The 26,676-nt window shown below is 37.6% G+C and overlaps 1 long non-coding RNA gene and 1 other non-coding gene across 2 annotated transcripts; both read right to left on the minus strand.

Moving 5' to 3' along the window:
- Positions 1-5,870: 5,870 nt before the first annotated feature.
- On the minus strand, positions 5,871-5,977 carry LOC127133251 (small nucleolar RNA R71). Its single transcript, XR_007807239.1, has one exon. It is a non-coding gene; the product is annotated as a small nucleolar RNA R71 (small nucleolar RNA).
- Positions 5,978-22,583: 16,606 nt separating this feature from the next.
- LOC127127457 (uncharacterized) lies at positions 22,584-24,542 on the minus strand. The gene is made up of 2 exons (XR_007805352.1): positions 24,090-24,542; positions 22,584-23,568 (listed from the first exon to the last, which is right to left on the minus strand). It is a non-coding gene; the product is annotated as an uncharacterized LOC127127457 (long non-coding RNA).
- Between the last annotated feature and the right edge of the window lie 2,134 nt (positions 24,543-26,676).

Raw genomic sequence — 26,676 nt, forward strand, 5'->3', positions numbered from 1 at the left:
AAGGGAAGTGCTTCCATTCATCATTTAATGCATATTTGAGCTTATTTGAGTGTCCTCAATCATCAATTCATCAATATTTGAGGCATGGACTTGAGAAGTTGATCAGTCAATTCATCTGACTATTTTGGAATACACTGAGACCTAACTTTTGATGGGTTTGTCAAATAGAGATGACCCCAAGAGAAAGAATTTTCTTAAGAACTAACTTTTGATGGGTTCATCAAAAATTTATTTGAAGCTTGTAAGGTCATCATCCACTTCAAAACATTATAGGTCATTTTGACTGAAACCCTAATTTTGGGTCAACTTCCCAAGAACATAACTCATTCATTTTTCATGATTTTTAGGTGGGATCAAATGCATTGGAAATTCTAATATGTCTACTTCATTTGTTATGTTGAGAAAATTTTCATAATCCTAAAATAAACACATGTGATAATGCAAAACATTATAGGTCACTTTGGACCAAAGGCATTGAAATGTGAAAAAGTCCAACTTCTAGTGCCCATAACTTTCTCATAAAAAATCCAATTGATGAAAACTTTAGTTCTAAATTTATTTTATTGAAAAGATCTACAACTTTGATGTTGAAGGTTTTGTCATTTGGAGCTTGCATCATTGAAACAGAAGGGCTTGAAGTTTGGCCATTTTCGAAATTTTCACATACACATGTTTTGCACCTTACACTTCATGATCAATTTTCACCAATTTCCCAATTTCAAATGAAGTTTTGGTCAACATAACAATTGATCCTCATGCCAAGAGCTTCCTAACCATTACCCATAAGCCTATGTTTCATTTTTGCAAATGTCATTTTCGAAGGGAAGAATATTTTGGTGCATTTTTGGAAACCAATTGAAAACACATTGCATAAGCTGATTACATCCATTTTGCACGTCCATTCCATCTAATTATGATCTCAGCTTGCCAAACCAAGTGGAATTGGGCCTTCCATGCGCCTGTACAAGAAGTCTCTCTTTCTATTCAATTTTTCATATCTGAATTTCAATTGCCTTGATTGATTTTCTAGATCTATAGTTCCTAAACCTTGCTCATCTTTATCACTAGACTACACTGCAAGAAAAAGCTTTGAAGAATCGTGCTCTCAAGATCCTCATTTCAGAGGTTTATGCTCAAACTTATTTTCTTCGAAACTCTTTATTCAAGCTTGTTTCTTGTATTTACTGGGTTGTCTGAAGTCCTCTCAACAGAGGCAACATAATTGTGCTTTGAGTTTTGCAAATACACTAAGTTTCAGTTGAATACCACAAATTTCAACCTCTGATTTCTTTCTCCATGGAAGTCTAGAGTGGAATTGGTTGGCACAGGGGTGATGTACATCACCCCAGCTTTCGTTTGATATATGGATCGTGGCATTTGGTTGAGGTTGCCATGTCTGCAACTCTCACCGGAGCCGGAGGTCCCGTCGGAGAAGACGGTGGTGTACACCACCGTCCCAACTCCAGATCAAATCTGGACCGTGCAATCTTGTTTCCAGATCAAATCTGGACCATTCCTTGTTATGACTTAATTAAAGGCTGCCTGTGACTCGGTTAACTTGAGAGTATGGTGGATGCGCGCATGTGGTCCATGTGATATGCCAGCTCAATTAATGAACTCAATCCAACGCCTCACGTTTTTTTCACATTTTTAATTTCTGATTTCATTTTCATTTTATTTCTTTTATTCCATTTCATTTCAAAAAATCATATCTCACTCATTATTGGTCCAAAAAATGTGAGACCAATTGCATTATTTTTCTTGTAATTTCTAGTTTCTAAAAATGATTTTTAATATTTTTTATTTTATCATTTGATATTTTTTATGAATTTTCTCTTTTCTGGTTATTTTTAATTCATTTTAAAGAGTTTTTGATATTCAAAAAATACAAAAATATTTTCCCAACCTCTTTGAATGATGATGGATCTATGAAAAATATTCTCATCAATTTATTAATTGATTTGAGATTTATTTGAGATTTTAGTTCAATTAGGTTATTTTTATGCATTTTTAATTGATAAAAAATAGTTTCTGACTTCTAAAAATGCTGAAATCTTTTGTCAAACTTTGTTTGACCTTGTTGAACTTAGGATGATTCACTTGGACATTTAAAAGTTGATTTGAAGTGAATTTAAAGTTTGACCTTTAATTGATTATTTTAATTCAAGTATTATTTTAATTTTGAAAAATACCAAAAATATTTTATTTGTTTCTTGACTTCTAAACTTCATCTTGCTTATGTTTACCATTGTTTGACCTTGATTTCATTTATCTTTGGTCAATGTATGTTGGTTACCTCATTTGATTTCCATTAATGCACTTTCTTATTCATCTTCTTCTTCTTCTACCTCTTCTTCTTTTTCTTTTCTTTTTCAATGAGTTAAAGATTGGTGGTTATCCTTGATGTATGGGAGGTTTAACCTTCCTTGATTCAAATCTAATTCATCTTGATCATAGATCAAATGAATGGCTTTGCATTAAGGATAGGTTGCTTCCTAATCAAGCAAAGAACCTAAATCAATACAAGATCATTTCTTATCTTCTTTTGGCATGGCAAGTTGTAGGAGCTTGATTCACTAATCAAGATCTCTAACTTGTGTTTGTTGCCTATATTTTATTGACTGGCCTCAAATAGGTGTGACTACTACATTAGTCCACTTACGATTGCTTAACATAGCGCTAAATTGCCTTATGGCACACTAACACTAACATTAACCATTAACCATTAACATTTAATTCTTGCATTTTACATTTATGCAATTTACTATTCTTGCACATATTATTCATTTGCTTTTGCCCTTTGCTCATTTGAGCACATGTTTATGTTAAAGCAATTTGCCTTTTGCTCACTTGAGCACATAATTGTGTATATACTATTGTGCTTGTGTTTTGTTTTGATTGTTGTGAACCAAATGCCAAAATGGGCCAAAAGGACTTAGATTCTAGGACATTCCCTATGCAAAAATGGAGTAAAAAGGCCTTAATGTTGAAGATGGATTAGAAGGAACAAATCTCTAAACTCACTCTTGTCCATTCTTGGTTTACATTGTGGAACTTTTTGATGTGTGTGTTCTTGTGCTAGGGATTCCTATTTGAGCCAAATTGAAAAATCATTGTCATGTGCATCTAAAGTGAGAGAGATACAAGAGCCATTAGAAGATTCCTAAGAGCTTTGCTTGATTAATTGATTGCTTGAGTATATACTTATTTGCTTGCATATTCCAAAGGATGAGAGCTACTTGGATCATCAATATGATCTCAAGAAGGGAACTCCACGTGTGGGCTTATTTCTTTCCCTTCATCTCTTGTATGCTTAGAACTTAGCCATTCTTCTTCTTCCCTCCACTCTAACCCAAGCCAAAACTTTTGTTCAAACATTAACATTTGCTTTCAAACATTAGAAACCTAAGCATTATGCTTTTGATTTTCAAACTTCCTTTTCATAACACTTATTCTGAATTGAATCCTTAAGTCAACTTTGACCATATTTTGTAAATACTTTTCATTGGTAAATATAACTCACTCAAATGTTTTTGTGGTTTCAATGGCCACTTTCTTATCAAAACTTTTCATAACCATTAGCTATTAGGTTTGAGTTATCCTTGAGATAGATATAATACTCACCTATATCCTTAGTGATGGACAATGAGTCGTCCATGCTTATTATAGGGTTAACCCCTCACTAGCATGTTGAAGCTATCCTCACATTGTGGATTTGGGGTTTTAGGTTGAGTTTTCTCCCTTGGATAACAAAAGACCTTAAGGCTTTTGGACCAATCAATTCACCAACTCATTTTGAGATTTTTACCCCGAACTACGAGGTTTTGATCCTAATCTTTTTTAAGTTGGTATGTAGGCAGTGGGTTTATCCATTCAAACACAAAATTATAAATAATTTGTATATTCTTCTCTCATCTCCCCAATCATGTTTGCACAAATAAATTTTCACAAATACCAACCTACCTTACAACAATTGTGAAAAGGGCTCCCTAGGAGTACCTAGGATGTTTTGGGTGCTTAAAACCTTCCCATTGCATAACCAACCCCCTTACCCTGATCTCTGACATTTTTATTAGTTTTTGATTCGATAAAACTTCTCGATTTTTGTTCGCTTTCAAACCTTTCCTTTGGATAAATAGAAGTGCGGTGGCGACTCGACTTGTATGGTTTACTTTTGATTTAGTCAATAAATCTGAAGATAACGAATACCCCGCTACAGAAGGAAGTTAATCCTGCCGCCATTTTCATTTCTGTTTTTCACTTTATTCAACCCTCCGATTGGAGCAGGTGTTATTGCTTTACCTTTGTCTACTTTACTTTCCCGCACTGTCTTTACTTTAATTTATTTCTCGCACTCGCACTACTTTATTTACTTCACGCACTCGCACTACTTTTATTTACTTTCCAAACTCGCACTACTTTGTTTATTTCTCGCACTCGCACTACTTTTATTTATTTCCCGTACTCGCACTACTTTTTTTATTTTCCGCACTCGCACTACTTTTATTTAAATATAAATGCACCTTTACTTTACCATGTCTAGCTAAACCCATAAAGGTTAGAATGTAAGAATCGTAATTGAACCGATAATCCGTACAATTGTTCGTAGAAACACTTAAGGGCTGATTTGACTTTCAACTTAAGTTTTCCCGCACTTAATTTCCGTTGGGTAAGATCGAAAGTCGTCCAACGTCCTTTTAAACTTAGTTGTTTTTAACTATTTCAAATACAGCGAAAGCGCTTTGTTTAGTTCATTAGGAGTTTTTAACTTAAGAAGAAAAGTGATTTTAAAACTATTTTCGGACGCGTTTATAAGTTTAGAGTCTGGTTCGTGAGAACCTCTTTTGGTTAAGGAATCCAGGTCAAAATACTTTTCAACTTAGTCAAGATACTATATTTATTAAAAATAGGTTTACTACTCTAACGCAATGCGCGCCTTTTTATAAGTGACAATAAGAGGGTTTGAATAGGGAGTACAACTCGGTTCTGAATACGTGAAAGCGACAGTTCCCGTTAAATTGGTTCTTTTCAAAGTAGGAAACACTGTTCATAAGTAGTTCTATTAGCAAGTACTTGGATTATTTATTAATTATGTGAATTACATTCGAACCTGACCTTATTAATTGAATTTTATTTAATACTTTATTTTTCATTGTGCACTCTTAAAACCCCTATTTCAATTACCTTAGATAAACACCATACCAATAGATAGCGATAGATTGACACTTGGTCTCTATGGACTCGACAATCTTTTATATTACTCTGACGCGTTCGTATACTTACGAAAAGCACGCATCAAGTTTTTGGCGCTGTTGCCGGGGACCAATTTCGTCAAATTTCGTACCCTGATGTTGTATCGTTTAGACTTAGGTTGTTACCTGCCGGTCAATGCGAAGAACTCGCAGCACCGGAAGCTTAGTATATCCTCTGGCCAAACCTAAACGTTACGCTCGCGCACGTTTATTTTTCCATAGAATTAGGAGAGCTATGGACGAAGATCAAAACCAAAGACCTCTTAAGGACTTCGCCCAACCATCCAACGAAGAACCTAGTTCTAGTACAGTAAACCCAACCATCCCAGCTAATAATTTCGAAGTTAAACCCTCCCTGTTGCAACTAGTGCAACAGAGACAATTCGCAGGTCTTGCTACCGAGAATCCGAACCAACATTTAAAAATCTTTCTCCAGTTAGTAGACACTTTTTAAACCAATGGAGCTTCTCCTGAGGCAATCCGTTTAAGATTATTCCCTTTCTCCCTCAGAGATAAAGCCCTATCATGGTTAGATTCCCTTCCACCCAATTCCATAACAACTTGGGACAACCTTAGAAAAGTATTTCTTGCTAGATACTTTCCTCAAGTAAGACCGTCGTTCTTCGAAACCACATAACCAGATTTACCCAGAACCAAGGAGAATCGTTGTTCGAAGCTTGGGAGAGATATAAAGAGTTGTTAAGAGCATGCCCACATCATGGTTTAGAAAATTGGTTAATCATTCAGACCTTCTATAATGGACTTCACTATAACACTAAGATGACCATCAACGTTGCCGCAGGCGGTGCGCTGATGAACAAACCTTATCCTGAAGCTAGTGCCCTCATCGAAGATATGTCTCAAAACCATCAATCATGGGGAGTTGAACGAGCGACAGTTGAGAAGAAGGAAACCCAAGGAGGAGTACATGAGTTAAGCTCTATAGACATGATGCAGGATAAAATGGACATGTTGGCCCTCAAGGTCGAGCATATGTGCATAAACCTGAATATTGCAGCTGCAGTTTTGTCAGGTTGTGAGATATGTGGAACCAAAGGACACCAATCTGTAGAATGCAGTCTCTTTAACGAAACCCACACTGAGCAAGTGAACTACACCCAAGGGAACCCATATTCGAATACCTATAACCCTGGATGGAGGAATCATCTAAACTTCTCCTATAAGAACAATAACCCTATCCAAAATAATGCACCTCCAAGACAAACAGGTTACCAAGCCCCAAGACCAAATCAACCTATGCAACCTGTACCACCAAAGCCGAGCCTTGAGAAAATTATGGAAAATTTTATCACTGCTCAAACCCAACAAAACAAAGAGTTCATGAACCAAAACATTCACGTCAACAAACTGATTATAAGTTAGGAACCAAGGTTGACCAAATAGTTACTCACACCAAGATGCTTGAAACCCAGATCTCTTAGGTAGCTTTAAACCAAGCCCCCTAGGCCACACCTGGAGGACAGTTCCCTGGACAACCTCAACAGAATCCGAGAGGGCAAGCCAATGCCATTACCCTACGAAGTGGGAACGCTTATGACGAGCCACCAAACCCAAGATTGAGTGAACCCAAAACTTCTAAGGAATATACCGAACCCACGGACAAAGTAAAGGAACCAGAGGAATCTGAAAAACAGGAAGGTCAAGAAAAAGGAGAAGAACCTAAAGATAAAACTTATGTACCACTCCCGCCGTATAAACCACCGATACCATATCCGCAAAGACTCAAACAACCCCAGATCAATAACCAGTATCAGAAATTTATTAAGGTTATAGAAAAACTTCACGTAGAAATCCCTTTCACATAAGCCATCACCCAAATACCTTCTTATGCAAAGTTTCTCAAAGACATCCTTACCAACAAACGTAGACTCGATGATCCGAAGCCCTTGGAATGCAATTCTATTTCCGAGAATAAGTTAGCCAAAAAAGATAAAGATCCTGGAAATTTCTCCATTCCTTATCTTTTGGGTAGTCATGTCATCGAAAAATATTTTCTAGACTTAGGAGCTAGTGTGAGATTAATGCCTTTAGCAGTTTGTGAGAGGTTAAACTTAGGAGAATTACAACCTACTAAGATGTCACTTCAGTTAGCCGATAGACCTGTTAAGTATCCGATAGGCATATTAGAAGATGTCCCTGTTAGGACATGTCAGTTATTTATCCCTACTGACTTTGTTTTCATGGACAGTAAAGAGGATAATGATATACCAATCCTTCTAGGTAGACCGTTCTTATCAACTGCAGGAGCCATAATAGATGTCAAGAGAAGAAAGTTGACCTTTGAAGTAGGTGACGAGAAGATAGAATTTATACTTTCGAAATTTCTTATGGCACCTGTGATGGGAGACGCATGTTATGCCATAGATATCATTGTTGAATGCGTTAGGGAATTAGAACAAGAAGAAATCATAAAAACGAATAAGTTGCCATCAACTCTCATACTGGAAGATGATGACTTTAGGAAACCCTACATCGATGATAACCTTTACGAATGTTTATCCCTTACCCCAGATCCTATTCCATGCCCTAAGAAACCAACCTTATAACTTAAGGAACTGCCTAAGAACCTAAGATATGAGTTCCTCGACGAAGAGATGAACCGTTATAGTTAGTGCTACCTTGAGCCAAGAGGAAACAGACCAACTCTTAGATGTTTTACGAAGATATCCCTCAGCCTTAGGATATAATATCTCTGACCTGAAAGGTATAATCCCATCCATATGCATGCATCGGATTCCGCTCGAAGAAGATTCAAAACCCTCCAGAGAACATCAGAGAAGAATAAACCCTATAATGAGTGATGTTGTTAAAAAATAAGTTCTTAAGTTACTTGAGGCAGGTATAATCTATCAGATCTCGGATAGTAAGTGGGTGAGCCCTGTGCATGTAGTACCTAAAAAGGGAGGCATCATAGTCGTGCAAAACGATAAAGGCGAACATGTAGCAAAACGGATAGAAGGAGGATGGCGGATGTGCATAGACTACAAAAAGTTAAATAAAGCAACCAGGAAGGATCATTTCCCTTTATCATTTATAGACCAGATGTTGGAGCGTCTAGCCAGACACTCTTACTTCTGCTATCTAGATGGATACTCTGGATTCTTCCAAATACCTATCCACCCTGAAGATCAAGAAAAAACTACCTTTACATGCCCTTATGGAACTTTTGCCTACAGACGAATGCCATTCGGCCTCTGTAATGCCCCACCTACTTTCCAGCGCTGCATGATGTCAATCTTTGCAGATTACCTAGATGGTATCATGGAAGTATTTATGGATGATTTCTCGGTTTGCGGATTTGATTTCCACAATTTTCTTGCTAACCTTGAGAAAATCCTGGAGAGATGCGTGGAGGTGAACCTTGTGCTAAACTTGGAAAAGTGTCATTTCATGGTCACCGAAGGGATTGTTTTAGGACATATAGTTTCCGAAAAAGGTATAGAGGTAGATAGAGCTAAGATAGAAGTCATAGAGAACCTAAAACCACCCAAAACTATTAGAGAAGTCCGAAGTTTCCTTGGACATGCTGGATTCTACCGGCGTTTTATCAAGGACTTCTCCAAAATAACTAAACCTTTAACTGGTCTTTTAATGAAAGATGCTGAATTCATTTTCGATGGAAAATGTAATGAAGCATTTAATTTTTTAAAACAAGCGTTGATTTCAGCACCTATTATGCAACCCCCTGATTGGTCAGAACCTTTTGAGATAATGTGCGACGCTAGTGATTATGCCGTTGGAGCCGTTCTAGGACAAAGGAAAGATAAAAAATTACATGTGATTTATTATGCGAACCCTAGACGCTGCCCAACTTAACTACGCAACAACTGAAAAGGAATTACTCGTTGTAGTTTTCACTATAGACAAATTTAGATCTTATCTAGTAGGAGCCAAAATTATAGTTTACACCGATCATGCTGCCATTCGTTACCTATTAAGTAAAAAAGATGTCAAACCCGGGTTACTCCGATGGATTCTGTTACTACAAGAGTTTGATTTAGATATAAGAGATAAAAAAAGGCACTGAAAATGTAGTAGATGATCACCTTTCTAGGCTAGAACACCTAAAACTGGACTTAGTACCCATAAATGATGATTTTGCCTATGATAGACTGATAGCTAGACTAGAAACCATTGAAGATGATAGCCTAGGCCCTCATGAGCACTTCCAAAAATCCTTAGTTGTAAGTAACGTGCCATGGTATGCAGACTTTGTTAATTACCTAGCTGCTGATATCGTACCCCCTGATCCTGACTACCACCGGAAGGACAAGTTCTTCAACGATGTGAGAAACTTTTATTGGGACGAACCACTCCTTTTCAAAAGGGGTAAAGACGGCATTTTTCGCCGATGCGTTCCAGAAGAGGAGGTAAAAAGTATAATTGAGCATTGTCACTCTGCACCCTATGGTGGACATGCGAGCACCTCTAAGACATACGCCAAGATTCTTCAAGCTGGCCTATTCTGGCCTACCATGTGGCGCGATGTCCTTGATTGCATTGTCAAATGTGATAGATGCCAACGCACGGGAAATATTTCAAGGCGTGACGAAATGCGTCTAAGAAATATTCAGGAAGTAAAACTCTTCGACGTTTGGGGTATAGATTTCATGGGACCTTTCCCACCATCCTTAGGAAACAAGTATATCTTAGTAGTTGTGGACTACGTGTCTAAGTGGATTGAAGCTATAGCTGCACCCACAAACGATACTAGGGTGGTGATCAAGTTATTTAAAAACTATATATTCCTTAGATTTGGAACACCCCGTTTAGTCATAAGCGATGGAGGATCGCACTTCATATCGAGAATATTTGATAAACTTTTAAGCAAATATGGAGTTAGGCATAGAGTAGCAACACCATACCACCCACAGACTAGTGGCCAAGTAGAAGTATCCAATAGGGAGATAAAACAAATTCTAGAAAAAACTGTTTTTATATCTAGAAGAGACTGCTCTCAGAAGCTCCAAGAAGCATTATGGGCCTACATAACCGCTTTCAAAACCCCCATAGGAACGACTCCCTACCAACTAGTCTATGGAAAATCCTGTCATTTACCTTTTAAATTAGAGCATAAGGCCTATTGGGCCATTAAAACTTTGAATTTGGATTACCTGACCGTTGGTGAAAAATGTATCCTTGACATCCACAAACTGGAAGAACTTAGGAAATCTGCCTACGAGAATGCCAAAATATACAAAGAGAGAACAAAAGCTTAGCATGACAAAAGAATTGTGAAGAAAGATTTCAATATAGGAGACCCTGTTCTCCTGTTCAACTCTAGGTTACGACTTTTCCCTGGGAAGCTGCGTTCAAGATGGACTGGCCCTTTCAAAGTATCTAAGATTCTGAGATCCGGAGCTGTAGAAATCAAGAACGAAACCTGTAGTTCATTCATTGTGAATGGGCAAAGACTGAAGCTCTATGAAGGAGGAGACATTCCAACAGACTACTCCAGCCACACTCTGATAGATCCACCGATTCCTACGACAGGTGTATAAATTCCGATCGTCAAGCTAATGATGTTAAACAAGCGCTGCTTGGGAGGAAACCCACGGTTTTCTTATCTTATTTTACTTTTCTTTGCATTTATTTACTTTATTTTATTTTTATTTTTAATCATATTTTCGTCAGGACTAAATATCAATTGCAATGTTTGTGTGTTTCAGGATCCTTTTCCCTAACCTTTGCAGGATGCAGAACTTTGATGACATGCACGTAGCTTTCAGAGATGATGCCCAGAGGGAGCATTACATAGCTCTCTACCAGCGCCCTATGGCCCCTACACGTTATCCAGACCAACACTGCATGGAAGCCCTAGGCATTGAGTCGAGCATCAGATTTCTGTGCCACCAACTCCAATGGGATAAATTCGCTTACGACCTAAGCAACACCTACAGGAACTTGACATTGGAGTTCCTCAGCTCGTTTGATTATGATCCTTACTCCAGACCAGATGGTTATGCTGTTTTAAGGCTATTTGGGATTGAGTACTCTTTCAGCCAGAAGGAGTTCAGTGACTTATTAGGTTTTCAGACCACCCCCGACGCTATCCCTGAGACGTCGATAGGATACTTTCTGGGTAAGGAAGTGGAGAAATTCTAGAGCGATATCTCTGGTGGAGGGAGTCAGGATCCTTCTACTCAGTTGTCCCAGGCTATCCACAACCCTGCTATGAGGTACTTCCAGATGATACTGGCACACTCTTTCCTTGGAAGACCAGATGCTGAGACTTTCCTGAGTGAGGAGGAGATATTTTTATTATTTTGTGCATCCCAGTCTCGCCCTGTGGCATGTGTGAAATTTCTGCTTTGTGGCCTTAGCAGTATTTCCAGATCATCCGAAGGAGTTATTCATGTAGGAGGGATCATCACACAGATTGCCATCGCCTTAGGTCTATCCCGCAAGCTGCTACATCTCAGGACTTTCTGTGGCTACACTACTATGGATATTGATTTTTGCTTGACCAGAGGATTGATGAGGAGATCCTCTTTCAATCCCAGACATTTCATATTGTTGATTGATAGCGAGACGATACACTACTTTACACTGCCAAATCTGATGATGACCAGTGTTCATGACCCAGCTAACTGGAGTTATGCTTTGGAGGGTCATGGAGACACTATTGAGGAGCCTAGATCCCCACCTATTACTGAGTATACCCCTACACCACCTTCACCCAGGATTACTGTGCTCTCTAATAATTTGTCTTTGCAGACCCCAGACATCCGCACGCAGATTGCCGAGTGTCACAGAGAGATTGCCGAGCTTAGGCAGGAGGTGGCTAACCTTACCTTACAGATGGCGGTATCCGATCTTACACATGCTATCGAGGCTGATTGTCTGTACCAGGAGATAGCAGAGCTTCGTAAGAAGATAGTCGTACTTCGTGGGTCCAGTCAGGCAAAAGAACCCCCTGCTATTTGATTTTACCATCTCGTTTTATTTTGTCTCATTTATGCTTATATTTTTCGCATTTTCCTAGCTTATTTTATATTATTACATTTGGTATATTTTCTTAACTATGTTGGCACATTGATATATATATATATATATATATATATATATATATATATATATATATATATATATATATATATATATATATATATATATATATATATATAATGTGTGTTTATTCCCTTTATATTTATATTATAGTCTAATTATATTAATTATTTATTTATTTATTAGTCTAATGTTTAAATTTTATTGTTATAAAATTGTGCAAGCCTTATTTCATTAGGAAAAAACAATGCAAATGCTATCCGGACCTGTAATACCTCAAAATTTGGCCCCCTCATTCATGCATTCATTTTTAGGTCATTTAACATTTCATATTGCATTTCATCATGTCAACCAGAATCAGATCCAAGAAGCTTGAATGTCATCCAAGACACTTTGTGGGTCCTATCTGGGTGATCAGTCAACACAAGGGAATGGCTTGAGATACTTCCAACATGTTTAAATGGGGTCTATTCATCAGTCAAAATGTTAATCTTGAAGGAGCAAAACTTTGTTCATGAGCTGTCACGCTCGCTAGGCGAGCAGAATGGATCGCCTAGCGAGTCCCAAGAAAAGCCACCAGAATCACCTACGCTCAGAGGAATTTCTTGAACTGTCACGCTCGCTAGACGAAGCCCACACGTTTTGAAAAAAAAAATTGAAAAATGAAAAATGAAAAAAAATAAAATAATAAAATAAATAAAATATAACAGAAAAATCTTGGACTTGGACCTCTCTCTTTTGAGCCCACAAAGTCACAAAAATCAGGTTATAAATTCTAGACTTCCATCTCCCAAAAAACCCTGGGAAAAAGATAGTGAGAGAAGAGCTAACAGAGTTCAGAGCAACCTCTAGAGACTGAAAGGAACTCATCTGCAAAGAGCCAATTCCATCTCATATAAACCCTCAGATTGCTTTGCAAACCCAACCGGGCAATTCAATTTCATTCGATCTCTCCAATCAGGTTTGCCCTATTTCCATTACTCTATGCTTTCAATTTGAATGCTCTGAATGTATGAGGTATTATGGGTGAATTTGGAAGAGTGGGTATCGTTAGGTTTTGCATGTGGGCACATGTTTTAGTATGTATGTCATGTCTTGATGTGTGGATCCTTTCCCCCTGACTTTGAATTTTGATACCCTTTTGATGCATGTGTTTGACAAGAGGTTTAGGCCTCCTATACTTGGTTGCTTTTTATGAGCTCTTTTTGTGAATTTTAATGGCATGATTCATGTGGTTACATTTTTATTTGGGGCAACTCTTGATTGCACCCATCTTGTCACTCTAACCTGTTTGTTGAGTTTTTTTGTGAGGGCTCACATGACTCCTGAAAGGATAGTTTGCTTGGCATTCCACTTTATTTGTGGGATACCATTTGGAGATTTATTCCGATTACCTGTATTGACTTGCTTTCTTTGATGGTTCCAGCTCGAGAGATCTCTGAGTTTCTTATTTCTTTAGTTGCTGTTACTTCGGATTTTTATCTGTGTGGTAGATCTCTTGATCCTTTATCTTTCCCGCATTTTACCGCTTCCTTAGCTGGAAGACCTCAATAGGAGGCAATGTTTTCTTTTGTTTGTTTACTTTTGTGCCCAAAGACCTCCCAGAAGAGGCACCAGTGTTGAAGACCTCCATGCAGAGGCAACTGACGGATAAAAGGGATTAGTAGTCAATCCCCCGTTATTCAGTGCGTCGTTCTTTAAGATCACACTACGTGTCGATGCTTCAGAACAAAAGCCCAAGATATTTTGTCCGGTCAGTCAGTGGAGAGGGTTCCATCTTTCTGAACCCCCACTTTTTATCGTGAGCTCACCCTGTCCAGGGTTAAGAGCTATGAGGTCTTATCCTCATTACCCTTCTGATCTGCTCACCCTGACCTTCATTGTCAGTGGTTAAGATCCCATTTGATTACCTATTCCATGGCTTGTTTGTCGAGGTTGATATAACCCCTCTTGACTAAAGCCCTACCCATGTATGTTTGAGCCCCCTTGGTGGCATTTTACTTTATGCATGTTTGTTTTGTATGGCTCGATCGTCTCCCCATAGGATTGCTAGCCTTCGTATAGTCTCTCGTTGCATGTCAATTAAGGTAGCACTGTTCCTTCGTCTAGGACTTCCTTTTTGCATGAGCATTCCTAAAACACAAACAAACTCATTGATTTTTCTTCTCCTAAGAACATGTTAACTCCTTCTACCACAGGCGAGTAAGTCTCCAGAGGTCGAGCATCCGGTAGATTGTGTAGTAACGTCGTTCATCTAAAAAACAGAACCCTTAACCCGTAGGTAGCCGAACTACGGCTTGCTCTGATTCTCATTCCAGATGAGATACGTAGGCATAAGACGCGATGTCTTAGCGAGCACACTCCTCTTTAACCCCTAGGTAACCGAGCTACGAAGACTCTGATTCTCATGTTCAGATGAGATACGTATGTAGTGGATGCGACATCCGTGCGAGTCATTTTCTTTTGACCCCCCTTTTTTAGTAAATAGTACATTAGATAAACCTACACCCTTTAGACAAGAACAATAAAAGTGGATCCCGTAGAGTACTACGGATGCGTAGGGGTGCTAATACCTTCCCTTCGCATAATCGGCTCCCGAACCCAAGATATGGTTGCGAGACCTTGTCTTTTCCTTTCCTTTCTCCCAGGTTTACTTCGAGCGTTTCCTTTCCCTCCTTTGGGATAAATAACGCATGGTGGCGACTCTTCTGTCATTTCTTTCTCGCCGAGTGTTTTTTCGCATACTATATTTTTTAGGTTGCGACAGGACCCCCCAACCAAAAAGAGAATGGAGAAGCCCATGCCAAATGAGTAAAAATTCGGCCCAGTTGAAATTAGCCTTGTGGCGCTCGCCATGGATGTTGTCGCGCCCGCCACAGCGTTTGTAAAAGCTCGGGGCGGACTCACATTTTTCACCATTTTCAAACCTTCAAACCTCCAAAACCCATTTTTCCACCTTCCAAAAACGCCCTTGAACCCCATAAAAGCTCCCACATTTCTCATCTTCCCACCATACAAGTCATTTTCCCAACTTCCATTTTCATTTTCATCCGTCAATATTCATAAAAAATCCCACCTTTATACAAACTCATCTTCATTTTCTTCATCACATTGCAAGAGCTAAATAATGGAGTTCAACGGATTTATCCTTCGTGAAGGGAAACCGGGAGATAGGCAGAGGGGGATTATCGAAAGATTACAAAATTGGGAAATTCTCCCGACAAGGTACGTGGATGATAATTGTCTTTACACTTTGGGTATCTACCATAGCATTTTTCATTTATTAGATATTTTAGGCTTGCACACTATCTTTTCAAACAGAGAGCCTACCTTTGAGCGATTGACAATCGAGTTTTTAAGCTCTTTAATTTATATTGTCAGTCCTAACACTGCTAGCACAGTTGGTACTGTTCGATTTAGAATGTTTGCTGTTGAGTATGAATTTAGTACCAACGAACTAGCAGGTCTGTTAGGAATTCCTCACGGGGAAGGTGCTATTTGTGAGGCCCCTTTGGATTCAGATTGGTCGGTCGAGGTGTTTTCCTTCTGGCAGAGATTGTCTAACACTTCAATAAATTCTTTTGAAGGAATTCTTGCCTCGACCATCCATAACCCGGCCATCAGAGTTTTTAGATATATGTTAGCATGTACTATTTTTGGCCGGGAGAATCCAAACAAGGTCAATGCTCGAGAGCTTCTATTTTTACAAGGAAGTCTCACAAATAGGAGAATTAACTCGGTCCCGTTTATGATTGCTCATATGGCTTTAACTCTAAATAAAGCGGGACCTATTATTTTCGGAGGACTCATTACGTCTATTGCTCGGGCTCTTAACCTGAACAATGAGATAGCTACCTTAGATCCCTTAGCTCCTCGCACAATCAACCTAAAATTTCTGAGAGATATGAAATTGTGCCGATTGAGAAGAGAGGGAGGTTATGTGCTTATGATTCATGGTATAGCTATCTCATCTGTTGTCTTACCGTGCACTAGACATACTGATGTACATAATGAAAGGAATTAGACCTATGTTCTAGATGCTCCACCTGTTTTGGGTCCACTTCCTCCTAATGTTCTTGATGAGGAGGGACACGACACTGATGAAGAGTTTGATCGGAGAGAGCAATCTCTCATACCTCATGTGTCCCTCCATCACCCTTCACCACCACACACTGCACGATCTTCTTCTTTTGCAGGTTCTGCTCCTGGATTTTATATTACATAGGAGATGTGGCGCGACCACATGGCTAGAGAGCAAAGGCGTGATGACCTACTCTCTACCATTCAGCAACAACTGGCAGACAACATGAGCTTCATGCAAGAATCGCAGCGGAGGACAGATCGATCCTATGAGACTGTTGTACAGTCCCTGCTTACGATCACAAACGAGCAAGCCCGCCAGCAGAACTACCACCGTCAATATTCTAAGCTTATAGAAGCCACTCAGGGTTCCATTTTAAGCAACCTTCGAGAGGTGAGGACTACTCAGGATGCCTTATAGGCCAGGATGGATCAGAGAGACCGTCGTCGCAGCCGATCCCGTCGTCCACCTCAGGACGGCGAAGGTACCAGTGGTCAGCAGTAGGATGCCAGGTTACTCTCCCCTTATCTTATTTCGAAACATTGGGGACAATGTTTGATTTAAGTGTGCGAGGATATTTTATCGCTTTCTATTTTTCTTTGTTGTTTTTAGTTAGATTGTTTATTTTTATTGCTTTTTAGTTGTTTACTTTATTTCATTTTGCTTTTAGTTTGAGTGTTTTAGATAATGCATGAGTCTGACGAGTCACCAGTATAGTGTATCTTTAGTACATCCTAATCTCCCCATTCCTTTAGCCCTACCAAAAAAATTTTGCAAAAGAAAATGGTGTTATTCTGAAAGTTTTTGGGCTTTAAGACAGGTTTGAGTTGGGATGTGGTGACTTGGGAGAACTGCTTGAAACATCAGTATCATTTTAGCACCATAGACTTTATGAATATAAGAATCACTCCCGAAACCCCATATACCATGGCCTTAATCACCATTTCAGTATAGTCCTCAGTAGTTTATTCCAGCAGTCAGCTCCGGCCGAAGCATCCTCTACGTAGGGGACCGATGAACATAAGTGAATGATCCAGTGAAATAAATAAAAGACAAGAAATGGCAACTTTGGTATAGGTGACCCTCACAAAGTCATTTAAACCAAAAAGTTGTAAAAATTCGCTGCAATAGAAAAAGAAAAAGAAAAACTCACCCGTTGTTAGTTGGTTCAGAGGTATCTGGTGCTGAACTCGGTAGGGCGGATTACGATCTGATCCCCCACAACCGCAGTTGGGTCAAATAAAAGGGTTTACACAAATTTATGCGCCAGGAACCCCATGTTTGGATCATAATCACTAACAGGTCACTCTTCTATGAAGCATGTACGGATAACGGGCTTAATGTGATTGCGCCTGAATGAAAAGGACCCAAAAAGAGATGAAGAGGTAGGCCTGGGTATTATGGGATAATATGGGTTGGTTAATATAGGAATGGAGTTTGTGTCCGTGTCTGCGGATAAGTGTCATCACGATACCCTTAGTTCACTCAGTTAGTACCTATCACTGCATCCCGACTTGAACTTAGAAGCCTTTCTAGCCCGAATCACTCGTTGACACCAGTTTTTCTTCTATGAGCTTTTTAGTGTTTTGCTTGAGGACAAACAAGGGTTTAAGTGTGGGAGAATTTGATGACTGAATTTCACCGTATTTTCGACTCCGATTTCGCATGCATTTTAATTGTTTTATTATTTATTTTTTATGTTATTACTATGTTTTTCTTTATTTTCAGGTTTTCAGTCTAATCGGAGCCCCGGTCGAGAAAAGGAGTGAAAATGAGCTAAAAAGACTAAAATTCAGCATTTTGCACTTGTGGCTCCCATTGTGGCTGGCGCCATGGGTCCAACCATGACGTGTCATAGTTCAACTTCTCCTCGACTGCCACGCCTCCCACTATCTCCACTTGGGCGCCACAATTTACCCTTATGGCGGGTGCCATGGTGTTGTGGCGGGCGCCACAAGAAGAAAGAAGTTTCCCTCCCAAATTCAAACTGAAGGACATCCTTGTCTTTTCCATTATTTTCCTTGCTTATAAATAGAGACTAGATTTCATTTGTTTCATCATCCAAACTTAGAGCAAAACTTAGTTACAATTAGGCATATATTCAGTATTATAAAAGTGGTAAACGCTTCACATCGGAGTGTTGCCACAACTGTGTAGTCGAGTTTGGAGCACTTTGGAAGGAAGTTAATCCTGCCACCATTTTCATTTCCGTTTCGCACTTTATTCAACCCTCTGATTGGAGCAGGTTTTATTGCTTTACCTTTGTCTACTTTACTTTCCCGCACTGTCTTTACTTTAATTTATTTCTCGCACTCGCACTACTTTATTTACTTCCCGCACTCGCACTACTTTTATTTACTTTCCGCACTCGCACTACTTTGTTTATTTCTCGCACTCGCATTACTTTTATTTATTTCCCGCACTCGCACTTGTAGCGGGGTATTCGTTACCTTTAGATTTTTTGACTAAATCAAAAGTAAACCATACAAGTCGAGTCGCCACCGCACTTCTATTTATCCAAAGGAAAGGTTAGTAAGCGAACAAAAACCGAGAAGTTTTATCGAATCAAAAACTAATAAAAATGTCAGAGAACGGGGTAAGGGGGTTGGTTATGAAATGGGAAGGTTTTAAGCATCCAAAACATCCTAGGTACTCCTAGGGAGCCCTTTTCACAATTATTGTAAGGTTGGTATTTTGTGAAAATTTGTTTGTGCAAACATGATTGGAGAGATGGGAGAAGAATGTACAAATTATTTACAATTTTTGTGTTTGAATGGATAAACCCACTGCCTGCGTACCATCTTAAAAAAGATTAGGATCAAAACCTCGTAGTTCGGGGTAAAAATCTCAAAACAAATTGGTGAATTGATTGGTCCAAAAGCCTTAAGGTCTTTTGTTATCCAAGGGAGAAAACTCAACCTAAAACCACAAATCCACCATGTGAGGATAGCTTCAACATGATAGTGAGGGGTTAACCCTATAATAAGCATGGAAGACTCATTGTCCATCACTAAGGATATAGGTGAGTATTATATCAACCTCAAGGATAACTCAAACCTAATAGTTAAAGGTTATGAAAAGTTTTGATAAGAAAGTGGTCATTGAAACCACAAAAACATTTGAGTGAGTTATATTTACCAATGAAGAGTATTTACAAAATATGGTCAAAGTTGACTTAAAGATTCAATTCAAAATAAGTTTTATAAAAAGAAGGTTTGAAAATCAAAAGCATAATGCTTAGGTTTCTAATGTTGAAAAGAAATGTTAATGTTTGCAAAAAAGTTTTGGCTTGGGTTAGAGTGGAGGGAAGAAGAAGAATGGCTAAGTCCTAAGCATACAAGAGATGAAGGAGAAGAAAAAAGACCACAAATGGAGTTTCCTTCTTGAAATCATATTGATGATCCAAGTAGCTCCCATCCTTTGGAATAAGCAAGCAAATAAGTATACTCAAGCAATCGATCAACCAAGCAAAGCTCTTAGGAATCTTCCAATGGCTCTTGTATCTCTCACTTTAGATGCACATGACAATGGTTCTTCACTTTGGCTCAAATAGGAATCCCTAGCACAAGAACACACACATCAAAAAGTTCTATAATGTCAAATAAGGAATGGACAAGAATGAGTTTAGAGATTTTGTCCTTCCAATTCATCTTCAACATTAAGGCCTTTTTCCTCCATTTTGCATAGGGAATATCCTAGAATCTAAGTCCTTTTGTCCATTTTGCATTTGGTTCACAATAATCAAAACAAAACACAAGCATAATAATATATACACAATTATGTGCTCAAGTGAGTAAAAGGCAAATTGCATTAATATAAACATGTGCTCAAATGAGCAAAGGGCAAAAGCAAATGAATAATATGTACAAGAATAGTAAATTGCATAAATGTAAAGTGCAAGAATTAAATGTTAATGGTTAATGGTTAGTGTTAGTGTTAGTGTGCCATAAGGCAATTTAGCGCTATGTTAAGCAATCATAAGTGGACTAATGTAGTAGTCACACCTATTTGAGGTCGGTCAATAAAATATAGGCAACAACACAAGTTAGAGATCTTGATTAGTGAATCAAGCTCCTACAACTTGCCATGCCAAAAGAAGATGAGAAATGATCTTGTATTGATTTAGGTTCTTTACTTGATTAGGAAGTAACCTATCCTTAATGCAAAGCCATCCACTTGATCTATGATCAAGATGAATTAGATTTGAATCAAGGAAGATTAAACCTCTCATACATCAAGGCTAACCACCAATCTTTAACTCATTGATCAAAAAAAGAAGAAGAAGAAGAAGAAGAAAATGAATAAGAAAATGCATTAATGGAAATCAAATGAGGTAACCAACATACATTGACCAAAGATAGATGAAATCAAGGTCAAACATTAATAAACAGAAGCAAAATGAAGATTAGAAGTCAAGAAACAAATAAAATATTTTTGGTATTTTTCAAAATTAAAATAATACTTGAATTAAAATAATCAATTAAAGGTCAAACTTCAAATTCACTTCAAATCAACTTTGAAAAGTCCAAGTGAATTATCCTAAGTTCAACAAAGTCAAACAAAGTTTGACAAAAAATTTCAGCATTTTTAGAAACCAGAAACTATTTTTAATCAATTAAAAATGCATAAAAAATAACCTAATTGAATTAAAATCTCAAATAAATCTTAAATTAATTAATAAATTGATGAGAATATTTTTCATAGATCCATCATCATTCAAAGAGGTTAAGAAAATATTTTTGTATTTTTTGAATATCAAAAACTATTTTAAATGAATTAAAAACAACCAGAAAAGAGAAATTTCATAAAAAATATCAAATGATAAGATAAAAAATATTAAAAATCATTTTTAGAAACTAGAAATTAAAAGAGAAATTGGTCTCACATTTTTTGGACAAATAATGAGTGAGATATGATTTTTTGAATTTAAATGCAATTGGTCTCACTTTGTTTATTTTCCGCACTCGCACTACTTTTATTTAAATTTAAATGCACATTTACTTTACCATGTCTAGCTAAACTCATAAAGGTTAGAATGTAAGAATCGTAATTGAACCGATAATCCGTATAATTGTTCGTAGAAACACTTAAGGGCTATTTTGACTTTCAACTTAAGTTTTCCCGCACTTAATTTCCGTTGGGTAAGATCGAAAGCCGTCCAACGTCCTTTTAAACTTAGTTGTTTTTAACTATTTCAAATACAGCGAAAGCGCTTTGTTTAGTTCATTAGGAGTTTTTAACTTAAGAAGAAAAGTGATTTTAAAACTATTTTCGGACGCGTTTATAAGTTTAGAGTCTGGTTCGTGAGAACCTCTTTTGGTTAAGGAATCCAGGTCAAAATACTTTTCAACTTAGTCAAGATACTATATTTCTTAAAAATAGGTTTACTACTCTAACGCAATGCACGCCTTTTTATAAGTGACAATAAGAGGGTTTGATTAGGGAGTACAACTCGGTTCTGAATTCCCGAAAGCGACAGTTCCCGTTAAATTGGTTCTTTTCAAAGTATGAAACACTGCCCATAAGTAGTTCTATTAGCAAGTACTTGGATTATTTATTAATTATGTGAATTACATTCGAACCTGTCCTTATTAATTGAATTTTATTTAATACTTTATTTTTCATTGTGCACTCTTAAAACCCCTATTTCGATTACCTTAGATAAACCCCATACCAATAGATAACGATAGATTGACACTTGGTCTCTGTGGATTCGATAATCTTTTATATTACTCTAACGCGTTCGTATACTTGCGAAAAACACGCATCATAAGACCCTAATTTCGACCCTAAGATCCCTCATGTTATCTCATCATATGCATTAGCTTTGGGATCAAACCTTGGCATCCTCCTTACCCCTTATTCATTGGGTTTTCATTGGGAGAGGTCACCAAGCACATTTGATTGTATCATACTTTGTTTTTCATTATTTACTAACCAAAATAGCAAAAATATGTCTATGTATAACTTTGTTTCTTGTGTAGGTAGTGTGTATGCTCACCAATGCCTCATCAAGCTCATACTTAGGGTTTAAGACCCTCAATGCAAGGAGACTAATCAAGAGATGATTCACATTGACTTTAGACATCATATTTGAGTCCCCATGATCTTCACATATCATTTTGATCAAGAAATCATCAAGAGTTTGAAGCTTGTTTGCCTTAGAAGCCCTAATTCATCTAGGTATCTTGCGTGACTTCCTCAACAAATTTCTTCATCAATTGATCAAATATTTCAAGTTATACTTCATATTACATCATCTTACACATATATGATCCTCCATGAATCCCAAAAATCAAGGGAATGTTAAGATAGAAAGATGGTTCATGGTGGTTGACCAGAGAAAGTCAACTGGTCAAAACTGGAGTTCCCTGTACCCTATCTCCTACAATTGCCAACTACCAAAACAAGTGGCATGTACATGGTAGAGCATCAAGGTAAAGGGCAGACCGAGCAAACCACTTCAGCAGGACAATTAAGCTATAATTTAGCTTTTTTTTCATTGAAACCCAAGTTAAACTAACAATTCAAGCATCAGCCAACACTATTAACTCACGTTAACTAACTTTCTCATAAACCTCATAACAAACTCTAACCGATTCAAAATCCACCTACCTTCAGAACTGAATGGTAACATACTTCAACCACTTCCAACTACTCTAAACTCCCAATAGAAACTGCAAACCAAAAAAACGAACTGTAATAATTCTTCAATACCTAGAATCTCCCTCTAAAAAAGGCTAATCGATTACAATCAACCTCCAATAAAAAAATATGTAACTTCTGACCCTCACAAGAAACCACTAAGCATCACATTAGCATACCAAATCACTTCATAAGTACATGAACTAACTAAAACAATAATGAACCAAGGTCGGGACCAAGGATTTTTACTCGCAGTGCGACGCAACCCAGGTGAATCACTTCATAAAAAACTAGGAACAAAACTTGAGGCAAGTCAAAAATGAGGCCACGCTATTAAAATGTGATCTGCAAACATTCAGCATCAGAGCATGTTAGTAAGACTTGTTATATCAGTTCAGGCCAAGACTACAAACCACAATGCTCCATTGGATACTCATCTGCAGAATGCATAAGCCAAACCCAATAAGTGACCCCAAAGTAGAACTGGACCCGAATTGAACTTGATGTTCACCATAACTAAAGTCGACTTGACTGGACCATATTAAAGTATGCTTTGAAGTCCTGCAAAAACCAGTCCAGAATGGCCAGAAATGAATGTCAAAGCATGAATAATTCAATATTGCAAACATCATTATAACAATCCCATTGAAACCTAAGCCAAACATTTCACAAGCAACTTAAACCGACCCTAAACCACTTGAATAAACCAAGCCTAAAGAAAACTGGTTCACTAACTCATCTTATTTGATCCAAGATAATGAGATTTTTCAGTATTTTTCATTTCGATTTAATTCAATAAAATCTGAATTTCATGTCCAACTCACCAATCTTTTTCCCAATCTACCCATTGGATCACTCTATAAAAAGGCAATCATTGCCAATCATTGCGCCCCAGATCATTCTCTATGGTACCAGGATCCTCACTCCCTCATTCTCACCCTAGTCTCATTTTCATCAAAATAAAAAAAGGGACTAACCAACTCAGCAACACGAATAAAGGAGAAGAGGGAAGAAGGTCAAAAAAATACGCATAAGCATCGCAAAGAAGGAAGAAGAGAGCATAAGTCGAAGAAGTTTTGTACCTGAGTTTCTTCAGTCGTCACGGTAAGAACACTTCCCTTGATTCGTATTTGCCTAGTTTTCATTTTTGTTTTCATTTGGATTCAATCTGTGAGTTATAGTAGGAATTAGGCGGAGTCGTATTTGGATTCGGTTTAAGTGAGGCGAGGAAAGTGGAGTGGTATACGGTTTAATCCTCACGTGCTCTGTCGCTGCCGGTATAGAGCTTCAGCGTGGTGGAGCTATTGAATACTCTAGTGTGATGTTGGGAAATGGAAGAGTAAGGATACGCAGGATCATGAATGAGGCTAGGTTATGTTCATAGCCTTATTGATCCCTTTTATGTCTTATGCATTGGGCTCTTAGTCCCACTCAGATTCATTGTTACACTTCCAAGCGGTAATCACACCTCCCTTTGCTTTGGGGAAATGAGGTTATTAGGCCTCTGCCTGTGAGGCCCAACGAATACCTATTTCACACCCTTGTCGGTTTCACACCTCCTGGCCAGTTTGTTACTTATTTTCTTGTTTTTATTTTTTTTATTTTTCCCTTTTTCTCTTCTTATTATTTGTTAGTTTTCTTTTCAATGTTATTCTTGTTCTCTTTTTTATTTCATTTTCATGGAATTTTAATATTCTTGTTATTTTTGTGCAATTTATTTTTATTATGAATAATTGTTTTATGGTTTGATTTGTAGTCTCATTTCTCATTGCAAGCTTGATGGATCCTTGACTATTAACATCTAACCACTGACTTGTATTTCTTTCCATTCTGTTTTGATGGCTTAATTGACAAATCTTCCACATTTCAAATTATTGATAGATGGATATTTTGGCTGATTTAATCTTCTTTGATTCAAACTTGTTGATAAATGATCATTGGATCATTCTTGATACTTTGAATCGTTGATAGGTTATCCCTTAATACGCCATATTTTGAGTCCTTTGATTTGTGGATAGATAGTCTCAAGTAATCGGTTCCTTTTTAAATTGACTTATAACATCTAACTTCTAACATTTATATTACGCATCTAACTTCTAACATTTAAATTTTTGCAATTTATTTCTTTACTTTGTGTATTATAATTCTCATTCATCATCGCCATTCTTCACCATTATTGCTTTATTTTGTTAAATAATATAAAATGAACAAAAACATGATAAAATGGAAAAGACTAAAAGACATAATTTGAATACTATTGGACTATGGACTTGATGTTTAACCTTAGCATTAGACATGGAGTATTATGGACCATATGGACTTTGTTTGGAGATTTAGAGGACTTGTTTGTACCCTTGCATTTGGACTTGGGATTTTGTGATTGACCTATGCAACTTGGAGTCTCCTAGGACTTGTAATCTTTTATTGCAAGAATGACCTGCATTCATGGCACTACCTTAGGGAGACATGCTTTGTAATTCTGTTATCCAGATGTTAGCTTAGGACACAATTCACACACAAGACTTTCTCTTGGACTACCTTACAACGAAAATCTTTATTTCTCACACAAATCCCTTGTATTTTCATGTATCCCTCTTCCCACTTTGGTGTACATCTTACTTGCTTTCCTTTGTCTTGTTGTTGCTTGTTAGCAAACTCTAGGATATAGGATCGTCATTATTTCATAAACAATAAACAAACCCTTGATCCAACGTCAAGTGGTATTCTCTCAAATCAAATTCAAAACCCAATAAGATGTGATTAGGATTGTATGCCACGAGCCTTAAGTGGTAGAGAAGGGATGAGAATGGAGCTTTCCTACACTCATTCTGAGTATTTAGGACACAAGATGCTTGGCTTGGTAGTTTGAAATATTCACCTCTACCCATAGTCTTTAATGCAATTCGAAGTCAAGAACAATCTCTTTTCAAAACCAAAAATCAATATCAACTCATCAAGCCTTTTGTTTGAGCCTTAGGGCATCACTCTGAAAACCCTTTTTCAAGGTATAAAATCAATAAAACAAACAAACATTTTATACCACAAAGTACGGGGCTCTAATTTTTCACTTCAACGAGTGAGCATACGTAGGCACGAGAACCCAAATCCTTGGCGAGCACACTAATAAAAAATATATTTTCACTCTATAAACGGTTAGCAAGTAAGCATTAAGATAATGACACCCATTCAAGCGTAGACATCTTAGATGGTTCCCATTGAGTATGATGGATGTGATGGGTGATAATATCTTCCCCTTACATAACCGAATTCTGAACCTGTTCGTGGTTGCGATGACCATTCTTTTGGGGTCTTCTCGATATTTTCCCTTTCCTTTGGAATAAATAAAATCTGATGGCGACTCTGTATTTTTCGTGTAGTGACAAAAATAACCAATTGTTTCTTCAAATAAAGTTCCTTCTGATACATATCGTCCTCCTTGTAGACATATTATCCATTCCCCAACAATAAATGACCTTTGTTTCAGTACTTGTGAAATAGACCAACACACCTATCTTCCACCTTGGTCCCTATGGTACACACTGTTGCATGAGCCTTTTTATGGAGAGGAATGAACAAAGAAGAACCGATTTTCAAAATGCTCTAGGTTCTTGAAATTTTTTTGAAGCTATAAATAACCTGCACCAGATTATTCAAGTTATGGCTCCGTGT

Source organism: Lathyrus oleraceus, chromosome 3 (assembly GCF_024323335.1).
Source record: "Lathyrus oleraceus cultivar Zhongwan6 chromosome 3, CAAS_Psat_ZW6_1.0, whole genome shotgun sequence".
In the NCBI taxonomy this organism is placed as follows: domain Eukaryota; kingdom Viridiplantae; phylum Streptophyta; class Magnoliopsida; order Fabales; family Fabaceae; genus Lathyrus; species Lathyrus oleraceus.